The sequence below is a fragment of the Geotrypetes seraphini genome, chromosome 2 (genome assembly GCF_902459505.1).
Source record: "Geotrypetes seraphini chromosome 2, aGeoSer1.1, whole genome shotgun sequence".
NCBI lineage: Eukaryota > Metazoa > Chordata > Amphibia > Gymnophiona > Dermophiidae > Geotrypetes > Geotrypetes seraphini.
In genome coordinates, this window is record NC_047085.1 from 412,796,619 (window position 1) to 412,811,765 (window position 15,147).

Here is a 15,147-nt window from a genome sequence, read left to right on the forward strand (position 1 = left end):
AGAGAGAAAGAGTCGAAACAGTCAACTTTGAGGACAAACAGGACTGAGCATTCTCACATGTAGGTGACATTTCTGACGGAGTCCCAGCATACTGCCCGGCATACTGTTTCTTTAGTGGAAGAGGGCTCTGATTGAAAATAATTGAAAACAGCACAAGGAATGGCAAATAAAATGCAAAGTGCTAATAAGGAAAGCAAAAAGTAACCTTGAAAAGATTGCGTTGTAAGAAAAAACACACAGTACAAACTTTTTTTTAGGTATATTAAAAGCAAGAAGCTGGGAAGATAATCAGTTGGACCACTAGATAACCAAGGGTTAAAAGGGGCTCTCAGGGAAGACAAGGCCAAAGCAGAGAGATTTTAATGAATTATTTTCTTCAGTCTTCAGCAAGGAAGATGTGGGGAGAGTTATCAGTGTCAGAAATGGTATTCAATTTTGATGAATCAGAAACTTAAACACATCTCCAACATCAGAAGATGTAATGTGTCAATTTGACAAATTGCCTGGACCAGATGGTATACATCCCACAGTGCTGATAGAATTGAAAAATGAACTTGCAGAGCTATTGTTAGTAAATTTTATTTAAAATCTAGCATAGTACCAGAAGACTGGAGGTGGCCAACGTGATGCCGATTTTTAAAAAGGGTTCCAAAGGTGATCTGGGAAATTGTAGACTAGTGAGTCTGACATCGGTGCCAGGCAAAATGGGAGAGATTGTAAACAACAAAATGACAGAACACACAAGCATGGATTAATGAGAGAAAGTCAACATGAATTTAGTCAAGGAAAAGCTTGCCTCACCAATGTACTGTATTTCTTTGAAGGGGTGAATGAACATATGGATAAAGGTGAGACAGTTGATATTGTGCATTTGTTTGTTTTTCCCCCCAATTCTTTATTCATTTTTTCATCTTACATCAGGTACACAATATTGCATCAATTGAATTATACACATCACTTGAAATTCTTTCTATTATCATCTTAAATACATAAATTACTTCTCTCCACCACCCACCCTTCCCACAAATATTGTAATCAAAAATATCATACAAAATATTACATGCATAATTATTGATTAAACCTTTAATATAACTATATACCACCCCCCCCTTCCCATATTGTGCATTTGGATTTTCAAATGGCATTTGACAAAGTACCTCATGAAAGATTTCTGAGGAATTAGAAAGTCATGGAATAGGATGTAATGTCCTATTATGGATTAAGAACTTGTTGAAAGATAGAAAACAGAGTAGGATGTTCACGTATCAATGTCAAATCTTTTTTTATTTATTTCTGGAAAAGAAAGTGTTCAGTTTTGGAGGCCATATCTGGCGAAGGATATATAAAGACTTGAAGTGATCCAGAGGAAGGTGACGAAAAGTAGTATAAGAAGAGACTGGAAGACCTAAATATGTATACTCTGGAGGAGAGGAAGGACAGAGAAGGTATGATACAGATGTTTAAATACTTGAAAGGCATTAATATAGAACCAAATGTTTTCCAGAGAAGAAAAAAATGGTAAAACTTTGAGGTTACAGGGAGGAAGACTTAGGAGCAATGTTAGGAAGTGGTGGAGAGGAAAATGGTGATAGAATTCAAAAAAACGTGGGATAAAAATAGAGGATTTCTAATTAGAAAATGAAGGATGTAAAGTAAAGAACTATTGGACAGACCTGCACAGTCTGTGTTCCATATATTGTGATGCAGTGTAGAATGGGTGGGCATCAATGTGAACTCCACTAATATAGAACAGGAGGATGTTACTGGCCAGACTTTACAGAAGAAGCTTTAATTTTCTTACAGATAGTCTCACATGATCCTCAAGCACCCTCTGATACAGGGTAGAATTTCACATGATCCTCAAGCACCCTCTGATACAGGGTAGAATTCATGGTGGATTCTATGATGGTGAGCTGGCCAGGTCCTGCTGCAGCAAAGCATACCCAAACCATGACACTTCCATCTTCATGCTTCAAAGTTGGTACGAGGCTCTTTTCCTGGAATGCTGTATGCCAAACATGTCCTCTTTTCTGGTGTCCACATAATTCAATTTTAGAATCATCTGTGCATAGAACACTATTCTAGAAGTCCTGGTGTTTGTTCAAGTTCAAGCTTATTCGCTCTTAATGAATCGCTTATTTAGATTGCTAAGCGATGTACAACATAATATAAATGTGCAGATAAAATATTGGTGCTGACGTACAAAATGACTTATATTGTGAGTTAAAACTTACAAGAATTGTGTGGGAAAATGGGGAGAAAGTTACAATCTTTAAATAGGAGAGAAAGAAAAACATAAAAGGAATGAACAAAAAAGTTCTTTCTGGCAAACTTCAAGCTGGCCTTGATGTTTCTCTTAGAGAGCAAAGGTTTCCTCTTGCATGTTAAATTTGTGCTGTCTCTTTCTGATTGTAGAGGCATGCACATCACCAGTAGCCAAGAGCCTGCTGTAGGTCCTGTGATGACATTTTAGGGTTTTGGGAGACTTCTTTTAGCATCCTGTGGCCTGCTCTGGGGGTCAGCTTGCTTGGACGGCCAGACCTGGGCATGTTGGCAGTTGTTTGGAAAATTCTCCACTTGTACAATAGCTAATGTCAAATTATTTTGAGATCTTTTTAAATCCCTTACCAGACTTATAAGCTGCTACAATTTTCTTTCTGAAGGCCTCAGACAGCTCTCTTGATCTCACTATGTGTTCACTCTCACTGCAGCAATCATTAGCACACCAAACTAACCCCCTCCTTTACTATCATGTAGCATGGGTTTTAGTGCTGGCAGCAACTGCTCTGACGCTCATAGGAATTCTATGAGCGTTGGAGCAGTTATCGCCGCTGATGGCACTAAAACCCATGCTACATGTTAGTAAAGGAGGGGGTAAACATCTGAGGTTTAAGTAGGGAAAACCCCCTTCAAAATGCTGAATAACAGTGTTCTAATCATGTGCACCTGATGCGATACACCTGTGCGTGATTTGAGCCACTTTAAGTGGGAGGATATGTGGAGGTGTCCTAATTTATTCCTCTGTTTTGAGTTGCTTGTTTATTCTCAGGATGCTGGCGAGAATAAACAAGCAACTCAAAAGCTATTGGAATGTGAAAGTTTATACGCCCTGAAGAAACGGTCTTTACCGTGAAACGTCGGCTTCTATTTAAATATCACTTAAGTTCCTTATGACTTAGAGGCAATAGCTGTTTCAGCCCTGCACTAACTGACGCACTTGCACACCCTCTTCAGAAGTTTTTTAGCCAATGATGTGGGTGGAGGAGATTTGCGCTTTTAAGCTCTACCTAAAATAAAACCTGAGGGTTGTTCTTCTGGGGGTTAGTGCTCTCAGCTAAAAAAGTGGAGTTTGTATAGAGTAAGAAACATTTATATCCCACATATTGAAAGTTCCAAGCGAGTTGCATGTCATAACATACATAAATCATATCACCAACAATAATACATAAAATTTCTTCAACAATTTATATATATAAAATCGGAGGTATGTATGTGTGTATGTGCCGCGATCACGCAAAAACGGCTTGACCGATTTGAACGAAACTTGGTATGCAGATCCCTCACTACCTGGGATGATATGTTCTGGGGGTCTCGCGGCCCACCTGCACACATGGGCGGAGCTACAAACAGAAAATCACATTTCACCCATTCATGTCAATGGAAAAAATGTAAAAAGCTGCCATTCTCACAGTAATTCAAAAACGGCTTGACCGATTTGAACGAAACTTGGTATTCAGATCCCTCACTACCTGGGGTGATATGTTCTGGGGGTCTCGCGGCCCACCTGCACACGTGGGCGGAGCTACAAACAGAAAATCAGATTTCACCCATTCAAGTCAATGGAAAAAATGTAATAAGCTGTGGGACCGATTTGAACGAAACTTGGTATGCAGATCCCTCACTACCTGGGGTGATATGTTCTCGGGGTCTAGCAGCCCACCTGCACACATGGGCGGAGCTACAAACAGAAAATCAGATTTCACCCATTCAAGTCAATGGAAAAAATGAAAAAAGCTGTGGGACCGATTTGAACAAAAATTGGTATGCAGATCCCTCACTACCGGGGGTGATATGTTCTGGGGGTCTCGCAGCCCACCTGCACACGTGGACGGAGCTACAAACAGAAAATCTGATTTCACCCATTCAAGTCAATGGAAAAAATGTAAAAAGCTGTGGGACCGATTTGAACGAAACTTGGTATGCAGATCCCTCACTACCTGGGGTGATATGTTCTGGGGGTCTCGCAGCCCACCTGCACACGTGGGCGGAGCTACAAACAGAAAATCAGATTTCACCCATTCAAGTCAATGGAAAAAATGTAAAAAGCTGTGGGACCGATTTGAACGAAAATTGGTATGCAGATCCCTCACTACCTGGGGTGATATGTTCTGGGGGTCTCGCGGCCCACCTGCACATGTGGGAAGGGTGGGTTCACCCAAGAATGTATATGTTCTTGCTCCTGGAGGTGAAACTAAAAATGTTGTTTATAATCAAGTTTTGTGTTAGTTGTATTGTATTCATTTTGTCAAATATTTCACATTATAATTTGATTATTGTACTTTTTATAAAGCTGTAAAAAAATATTTTCATTCACCACTATAAAGTATCTTTATTTGAATCCATTTACAGTGTTATTGCTATAATTAAATACCCGTGCAACGCCGGGGCATCAGCTAGTGATTCATAAAATAAATACCTTCAGATTTTAGCACTTCAGCAATCTTATCCAATCTGCTGCTTAAATATGAAAAGCCTTCCTAAAAAAATAGCCTTTCAAGCTCTTTCTAAAAGCTACGAATGTAGAAATTTCACATATTGATTCCAGAAGAGCATTCCACAACTGTGGTGCTGCCACCCTGAAAGAATGAGATCAAATACTTGCATTTGTTATACATCGGAGAGATGGAACAGCTAACAAACCCTGGGATTAAGACCTCAAAGAACGAAAGGGTAAGTATGGAGTCAATAAAGAATGTTAACATCTTCGGCATGGAGCAATGCAGGATTTTATACACCAAAGTTAGGATCTTAAATTGATTTCTCCATTCCACCAGAAGTTAATGAAGCTCAACATTAGAGTAATATGCTTTTATATACACCATCAAGAATGCAAAAAAAAAAAATAAAAATTACAATGATCTAGAACAGTGTTCTTCAACCACTGGTCCATGGACCAGTGCCGGTCCACAGGACCAGCACATGCATCAGGCCCAAAACAGTGTTCTTCAACCGCCGGTCCACGGTGCGATCGATGCGGCGTTATCTTTGAGCCAGCTCCCTCTTCCTAACTGATTCAGTGCACAAACCTGCTTCCTACGGGCATCCTGCGCCTGAACCGAAAGCCTTCTCTCTGACGTTGCAATGTCAGAGGGAAGGCTTCCAGATGAGGCACAGGACATGTAAGGTGCAATTAGTACTATTATGGGGGCGGGATCTGGGGTGGAGATTGGGTAGAGATGGGGGGGTCTGGCCCACGACTTAGCCTCGTGTTCTTCAACTGCCAGTCCACGGACCGATGACTGTCCACAGAATAATTCTTTTATTTCTGCCGGTCCATAGCTGTAAAAAGGTTGAAAAACATTGATCTAGAGAAGATAGTGGAATAACTGAAAAGAAACTGGAGAAAAAGCCTCAGAACCCTGTCGGGAAAAACATCTCAACTGGAAAAAGTATTTACTTCATCAGCAAAAAAACTCCAGTGCCATACACTTCTTTTGAAACAGATGAAATGATAATGATAAACTTATCTCAAACACTTGCAGATTAGTCAGCGTCAGAGGAGAATTCTTCCTGACTAGGTTCTGAGGTTTTTTCTCCAGTTTCTTTTCAGTTATTCCACTATTTTCTAAATCAGGGCTAGGCAATTCCGGTCCTCGAAAGCCACAGGCACGTCAGGTTTTCAGGATATCCACAGTGAATATGTATGAGATGGATTTGCATGCATTGCCTCCTTGCGATGCAAATCTATTTCCTGCATATTTATTATGGATATCCTGAAAACCTGACTTGCTTGTGGCTCTCGAGGACCAGAATTGCCTAGCCCCAATCTATAGATCATTGTATTTTTTATTTTTTGCTTTCTTGGTGTATGTATAAATAGTGGGGCTCCCCAAGGCTCTTTGCTGGGACCGTTGCTTTTTAACATATTTTTTTTTTATATTTAAATTTTTATTATAAGTTTTGTAAGAAGAAATATATAATCACATCATCATCCAACATATACAACAAATACCAGTGCAGATTAGAAAAACACATCATCAGTACAGTTTACAACGGTGACGGGATAGTCGCACGCCAGCGCGCCGACAATTCGGTGGAAGACAGAAGCACGCGGGGAAAAAATAATTTTTGAAGAGCTCTGACTGGGGGTTTGGAGTGGCAACCCCTCCACTTTATTGGTTAGTGTTCGCGCTGCCGTTGCGGGGGTGTGTGGGGGCTGAAACCCCCCACATTATAGAGAAAACCTAACTTTTCCCAAAAAAAAAATCATAAAAAGTTTAGTTTTCGTTATAATGGAGGTTTCCAACCCCCCGAACCCCCCTCCAACAGCAGCGCGAACATTAACCAATAAAGTGGGGGGGTTGCCACCCCAAACCCCCCTTCGGAGCTCTTTAAAAATTACTTTTTCCCCCGTGCGCTTCTGTCTTGTGCCGAATTGTCGGCGCGCTGACGTCTTGCGCTCCACTGTCTATGAACCGTTTACAACCACAAATCCTCCCTGACCCAAACCCCCCCACACACACACACACCATCCGTCAAAGCAACAGAGTACCAGAACTAAGGAGACCTTTTAAAGAGCATCCAAAATAGCTAATTTGTGCCAAGTAGAAGTTTGGGATGCATAGGTAAAGCGACGTTTAGCCACCGCCAACTCCATTCTCCCCAAGGACAACAGACTGTTGAGTCATTCAGCATGAGTTGGTGCTGCAGTATTTTTCCAGTGGTTTGCTATTAAACATTTTGCTGCCGCCATGCCTAAGCGAAGGAGTTTAGTTTCCCATTGATGTTCTTTAATATTGTACAATTCTAACAGCTCTGAGGTGTCCTCCCCACCTAACCCCCAGTAAGTTCTGTCATGGTATGAACCACTGCCTTCCACAAAATATGTAAAAAGAGACCCCACTGCTATATCACATCTCCAACAGTGAGCAGACACTCCAGGAAACATTCTATGCAGTCGCTCCGGGGTATAGTACCACCGGGTCAGAATCTTGTTAGCATTCTCCTGAACCAACGCACAAGAGGAAACCTTATATACCTCTCCACATATAACTCTCCATTCTTTAATAGATCCCCCTCCCAATGTTTCTGAAAGGGAAAATGAGTGTGAGAATGTCCCCTCCAATACTGATACACCACTGAAAACGGTCTAGGAACCTTCTGCAGGAGCAACCACAAATTCTCTAGGTGTTCCCACCCCAGAGATCCCCAGCCCTGGGCTTGCATAAAATGTTGGATCTGGTAATAGGCCAAATAGTCTCCAGCAGGCAAATCAAATTTCCGTTGGAGCAGGTCAAAAGAAAGGATCCCGTAGGTCCCCATTAGGTCTCTAAATATAAGCAACCCCTTCTGAGCCTACCGGTGGAATACCCAATTTTCCCTTCCCATTGTAAACTGGGGTTCCGCCTGTATATTTGTCAAAGAAGACACCAGGGCCTCATTTCCCAATTTAACACTTACCTGGATCCAGGGGCGCCCTGGACCCCCATATTCCTGTTCCAACTGCACACCTCTTTTATGTTCCCTAGTTCCCAATCTAGCACCAGTTTTATCTGTGCTGACTGATAGTACCACCACAAATTAGGCACCCCTTGACCTCCTACTTTCCTAGCCACCCACATTAAGGATTGAGATAATCGAGGAGGCTTTCTCTGCCAAATATAACTCCTTAGCTCCGCCCCCAAACCCCACAGCTCCCCCGATGGCACTGGCACCGGCAGCATTTGAAAGAGGAATAACCGGGAAAGCACATTCATCTTAACAATAGCTATTCTGCCCCACCAGGAAAGCCAGAGGCTATTCTACCACTGTAGGTCAGATCTAATACGCCAATAAATAGGCGGATAATTCACCGCATATAACTTAGAAAGATCCTTAGGAATATAAATGCCCAAGTATTTAATCCCTTGAGAGGCCCAGCGGAATGGGAAGTGCCCCCGGAGCCCATCCACCTCCAAATCTGTCAAGGTCAGGTTCAAAATTTCCATCTTATCTAAATTTATTTTAAACCCCGAGACTTTCCCATATGTATCAAAAAGCTGTAATAATCACGGTATAGAGACCTCCGGCTTTCCCACATACAATAAGATGTCATCAGCAAAGAGCGCTATTTGATGATCCTCCCCATTCTGCATGATCCCAACTAAATCAGGGTGGTGACGAATACCCAAAGCTAACGGTTCTATTGGCATGGCAAACAAAAGGGACACCACTTTCTGGTCCCCCCGATATATTGAAAAAAAAATCTGTGTATAACTGATTAATCCTAAGGCAAGCCCATGGTGACTCATACAGGGCTTGTACCCAAGCACTGAATGTTCCCCCCAGACCCAAACATCCCATCACGTCCCATAGGAAACCCCACAGGACCCAATCAAAGGCCTTCTCTGCATCTATAGCCATCAAAACCATCTTGTCAGGTCAGGATCCAGCCGCCCATAACAAATGCAATTTTTGCCTGATATCACTCACTTGTCTAAGCTGAATAATTCCAGCTTGATCTTGATGGATCAAAGAGGGCAGCACCTTTTCCAACCGCAGGGCCAAAACCTTAGCCAAGATCTTAGCATCCAACTTTAGTAACGAGATGGGACGGTATGATCCACAAAATAATGGGTCCCTCCCAGGTTTCAGGAATATCGCCATCCCAGCCTCTCCCATGGATTTTGGTAGAGCTCCTCCCTGGGGAACTCCATTAGCCACCTTGACCAATAAAAGTCCCAATTGTTCAGAGAATGTTTATAATATCAACTAGTGTACCCATCCAACCCCGGGGATTTGCCATTTTTCAAGGACTGTATCACTTCTAGAACCTCAGATAATTTAATGGGTTCCTGTAGAAATTCTCTATTCAAAACCAATAGCTCAGGGATATGTATTGAGTCAAGAAATCGAGACTGTGCCTCCTTATCCATCAGCTCAGAAGGCCCATATAGCTGGGAATAAAAATTCAGGAACTCCCGCTGAATTGCCATATCCATGACCTTCGGCTCCCCTCCCTCAGCACCACGAATCCGGACTATAGTGGCCCAAGCCTGTTTAATCCAAATGTACCTAGCAAATTGTGCACTAGCTTTATTAGATGTTTAATTTGAAATTGTCCCTCATTCTTTCAGGCTCTGCCACCTGAAGTTTGCATAATTCATCTTTCACCCGCTGCAATTGGACCAGTGTCTGAGGATCCTGCATAGCTTGGTGAGCGGTTTCCAGCTGGAGCAGACGTGCACGCTACTGAAGGAAACTTTGAGCTCGCTGGCGCTTATATCGAGCCCCCTTTTAATAATTTCCTGAATTATTACTTTCAGGGCATCTCACAAAATAGCATCAGAGACCTCCCCATTATCATTTAAATCCAAGTAATCCCATATAGTTTTTTCTACTGCAGCTACTACCGGCGGAGAACTCATTCATTGAGTCTCCAGTATCGTCTACCCCCCTGGTCCAGTAACCCTTTACAGGCCACCCAGACTAGGGCATGATCTGATATGTGCATCGTCTCTATTTCTGCTCATTGCAGCCCTCCCATCTGGTTCCTATGTATACACATCCCATCCAATCTAGTGTAAGTATTTTGGGTGTGAGAGTAAAAGGTATAGGTCCTTTGGGTGCCATGGAGCAAGCGCCACTATCAACCAAACCCAGTGAAAGCATTAGTGTTCTAAGCGCTTAGGCATGGCTCTGAAGTGCTCTGCGCCCTCCCTCCCCCCGAGTGGTCCAAGGAGGGATCTGGTGGGCCATTGAAATTACCCCCTAAGTATACTGCTCCGTGCACAAAGGTTGCAAAATCCTCCTGGAGACTCCTAAAAAAAGTCAGCTTGGGCAGTGTTAGGCCCATAGACATTTATGATGGTCAGGGGGCGACCCTGTAAAGTACCTCTCAATGCCAAACATCTCTCCACTTTGTCCCGATATATCTGCTCCACCTGTAAACCCAATTCCCTACATACTAAAATGGCCAGCCCTCCAGCTCTTTTAGTAGCTCTGGCCCCCTGATGTGTCCATATCAAATCAAATTGTGGTCTTTGAAGAAAAGCTACATCTCTGGGTCTCAAGTGGGTCTCTTGTATTAAGCAAATATCCCGGTGCATGCGTTTTAAATCACGAAAAACCATGCTCCTCTTGCCGGGACTATTCAGCCCATTTACATTCCAGGACCAATGAGAACCTCTGGATCCTCTTCGTCACGCCCCCCCCCCCCCAATCCCCTCCTCTGTTGTCTGCCAAGTCCCTTCCTATTCCTCCCCCCCTCCAAGTAGCTGATCCCGCAAACCTCGAGTCAGCCAGGTTGAGAAAATGAGTTAAATCGAAGAGGCTCAGTCACACCACACTCCCCTTCTCTGCAGTCATTCACCCCTTCCATTCCCACCTACAAACTGAACCCATTCACACTCTCCACTTCACACACGTAAACATTCAAGCTTCGACTCCTCAGTCAGCCGTGCAGCTCAACCCCTAAAAGTCACATGGACATAAACAAGTGTTTAACCTCAGAAGATATAAAACACAGCAATGCCATTGTGAACACAGACCCTTCCCTAGAAAGGAAAAGTATACGATGCGCAACAGCTAAGAATAGCAAAGTAGTTCAAAGTAGTCCAATGTTGGAGGCTGGCTAGTCCCAGCAGAGACCCGTTGGTCCCGGCCACCAGTCTCCACACTCGTGCTGGGCGAGCTCCGCTCCTGCTGATCCAAGGGCAGGCGACATCCCATGTCTTTCAGGGCCATCCAGGCATCCGCCACAGTATCCACTTTACGATGTTTCCCATTAATTGTGAATAGCAGCCCAAATGGAAAAAGCCACCTACAGCGGTAGCCCTCTGCTTGCAGCACCTGGGTAACCTCCCGAAAGGATCGCCCTTTTTGCAGGGTAGCAGTAGCCAAGTCTTGATAAACCCCGACCGTTATCCCCTGCCAGGTGAAGGTGGGACGACGGCGTGCCGCTTGTAGAATCTTTTCTTTCAACAAAAAGTCTCCAAAGCAGGCAACTATATCCTGGTTACCTGTCCCACGAGCCTGGCCCAAACTTCTATGGGCCCGATGCAGTGCAATATCGGACTGATCCACCCGATCCTCCTCACCAAGCAAGTGACTGCAAAATTCCTGCACCACTTGCCGGGCATCTTTATAGCACTCAGTTTCAGGAATACCCTTAAAACGCAAGTTATTGCATCTTGATCTGTTCTCCAAATCTTCTACTTGCCGCCTCAATTCATCAAATTGTGTCACCACCATATCTGTGGTCTCCTGCAAGGCCATCTCCACGCACTCCAAATGATCCTCAGAGGCCGAAACTCTGCCTCCCAGCTCTCCCACCTCCGCCCGAATCTCTGCCAGGGCCGCCTTAACATCCAAGCACAGCCCCACCATCTCGGCGTTAAGGTCCCAGAACCAGTGTTCAAAAGTCCGCTCCGCTAGCGGCTCACCCTCCGAAGTAGCTTTAGATCAGCGGTCTCAAACATGCGGGCCACATGTGGCTCTCCAAGTTTTATTTGCGGCCCGTGGTCTGGACTGGATCATTCCCTTCCTTTTGGAGCAGCAGCGGGTCTGGCTGGTTCGTTCCGTTCAAAGCCACGGGTTGGCGGCTCCTTGCCCTATTCACTCCTGCATCAGAAGCCTCTCTGACATCACAACATCAGAGAGGCTTCAGACGCAGGTGCGGATCTCGCAAGGAGCTGCCACCCGCAGCTTTGAATGGAATGAGCCGGCCAGACACGCTGCTGCTCCAGTGGCGTACCAAGGGGGGGGGCGGTCCGCACAGCTGGTCACCCTCCACTGTTCTTCCTTGAGTGCGGCTCGCGGCTCGTCTAGAGCGGGGTGCCCAACTGCTTCCCTTCCCTTCTCACCGCTGCCATCGGGGAACAGGCCGGCACCATGCTCTTTGATCTCCCTGCTTCTCTCGCCGCCCGACCTCAATTCTGACGTCGAGAGGACGTTCTGGCTAGCCAATCGCTGCCCCTGGTCTGGCATCTGTCTCCTTCCCTTCTCTCTCCTTCCATGGTCTGGTTTCTCTTTTCCTTCCCTTCTCTCGGAAGCCCGTGGCATTTACTATGCTTCTGCTGCTGCCTCCATGTTTGGTAGCCAGGCTGGAGGTAAAGGGCGGCATCACTCCACACGTTACAATGTCCGGTTTGGGCCTCTCAGACTTGCCAGATAGTGTCCAAGCAATATAGATGCATTATAATATTTTTTGTTTAATTTTTAATCCCTACTTGCCCTGCCTCCTATAGAAGCCCCAGTGAAGGAACGGCTCTGGGGATGCTAGAGTGGGAGAGGGCGACAGAAAAATATGTGGGGAGAACGGCACTCACCCATTTATGTTCGGTGGTGCTCTCCTCGGGAGCGGACACGAGCGGAAACTTTCCACAGGGAGGGAAGGCGACACTCAGAGCATGGCTGCCGTGTCCTGCCCCTGATCCTTCGGTAATCCAGATACTTGCCGCTGTGGCAGCACGGGACGTGTCTGCGGCTGCAGCCAGCTACCAAGAGTGTCGTGCCTCAAGGCCGGAGTTTGCAGGGTGCGTCATTCCTGTTTCAGAGCACGTGTTGTTAGAGGAACTGAACCCAGGTGGGGGGGGACGGGCTCTAACACTGCGCGCGCCGGCTTACCTTCTCTTCTGAAACAGAAATGACATAACTTCCTGTTTTGGAGAAGGGAAGCCGGCACACGCAGTGTTAGAGCCCCGAAGCCTGAGTTCAGTTCGCTTGTGGGCAAGAGGGCAGTGAGTGGAAGGGAGGGAAGCTGTCTTCACCAGGCAGTCGGGGAACGGAAGGCTGATCGGCCGGTAGATTTTGAAGGCAACGCGAGTCTATCATGGAGCCCGGGATGGGCTCCATGATCGACTCACTTTGCCTTGGCGATCTACCGGTCTACCGTGATCGACCTATTGGGCACCCCTGCTATAGAAGATATATAGATGACATTTTTATGTTGTGGAAGGGTGATATTGATACCTTGGAGGCATTTCTGATCTGGTTAAACACACTAATCTTAAGTTTCAAATGCAACATGATCCCCTTTCAATTTTCTTTTTAGATTTGATGATTAAGAAAAGAGACCATGGATTCACTACTTCTTTGTATAGGAAACCAACAGACAGAATGCTTTCCTTCATTATGAAAGTTTTCATAATAAATCTTTGAAGAAAAATTTACCTTTTTCTCAGTTTTTATGGTTGAAGAAGATTTGCTCTGACAATGAAGATTATACACACAGTGGCATACCAAGGGGGGAGGCCGTCCTCCTCGGGTGCACGGCCCAAGGAGGTGCACACTGGCCACTCACCAGGAATAGGCTGCCGCCAGGGAAAGGCTGCCATTGCCGTCATCAGAAACAAGCCGGCGCCAAGTTCTCCCTCCCTGTTTCTCTTCCCCGCGAGCCGACCAACTCTCGCTGCCCGACGTCAATTGTGACGTCGGAGAGGACGTTCTGTGCCAGCCAATCGCTGCCTGGCTGGCCCAGAACATCCTTCGACATTAGAATTGAAGCAGGGCGAACTCGACGCCGGCCTGTTTCCGATGGTCAGTGGCAGCCTTTCCCCGGCGGCAGTGGCAGCAGCATGTTTCCAAATGGCAGTGGCATGGGGGAGACAGGAAGCCCGAAAGAAAGGGGGGGACAGGGATCCAGAAGGAAAGAAAGGGGGCAGGGTGAAAGAAAGAAAAAAATGGGGCATGGGGAGAGAAAGAGAAAGAAAGAAAGAAGGGGGCAGGGTGAAAGAAAGAAAGAAATGGGGCTCAGAGAGAGAAAGACAAACAGAAAGAAAGGGGGCATGGGGAGAGAGAAAGAAAGAAGGGGTAGGGTGAAAGAAATGGGGCACGGAGAGAGAGAGAAAGACAGACAGACAGAGAAAGAAAGGGGGCAGGGTGAAAGAAAGAAAGGGGGCACAGAGAGAGAGAAAGACAAACAGAAAGAAAGGGGGCATGGGGAGAGAGAAAGAAAGAAGGGGGTAGGGTGAAAGAAATGGGGCACAGAGAGAGAGAAAGACAGACAGAAAGAAAGGGGGCATGGAGAGAGAAAGAAGGGGGCAGGGTGGAAGAAAGAAAGAAATGGGGCACAGAGAGAGAGAGAATAAAACAGGCATACATAAAGAAAGGGGGCATGAAGAGAGAAAGAAAGAAGGGGACAGGATGAAACAAAGAAAAAGTTGGGGGAGGGAATGAGGTCTGGAGGCGAGGAAGCATACAGGAAGCTGAAAGAAGGGAAAAAATATTGGATGCACAGTCAGAAGAATAAAGTGCAACCAGAGACTGATGAAATTACCAAAGGTAGGAAAAATGATTTTATTTTCAATTTAGTGATCAAAATGTGTCCGTTTTGAGAATTTATATATGCTGTCTATATTTTGCACTATGGCCCCCTTTTACTAAACCGCAATAGCAGTTTTTAGCGCAGGGAGCCTGTGAGCATCGAGAGCAGCTTGGGGCATTCAGGGCAGCTCCCCGCACTAAAAAACGTTATCGCGGTTTAGTAAAAAAGGAGGGGGTATATTTGTCTATTTTTGTATAGTTGTTACTGAGGTGACATTGCATAAGGTCAACTGCCTTGACCTCTTTGAAAGCCTGAGGAATATGAATGATAATTTACATTTTCTCTGCGTACAGTGTGCTTTGTGTTTTTAAAATTTTATTGTTAGTAGATCATTTTGACTTGGCCATGAAGGTAAGGAGGAGGGTTGGAGGGGAGCTGCTGAAAGACATCTAGTAATCCTTGCAGGCTTGACTGTACAGGGAATTATTTTTGTAAAATCATGTTTTGTTATGTGACTGGCATTATTTAGACTTTAATTTCTATGAATGAATAGAATGAAAATGATATAAAATTACTTGCTAGTTTTTATGTGCGTGCGCTGAAGGAAAGTGGAGAGAGAGTGGGCTGAGGACGCTGAAGGGAAATGGGGAAGAGAGAGTCGGGAGAAGAAGCTGATTAATAAA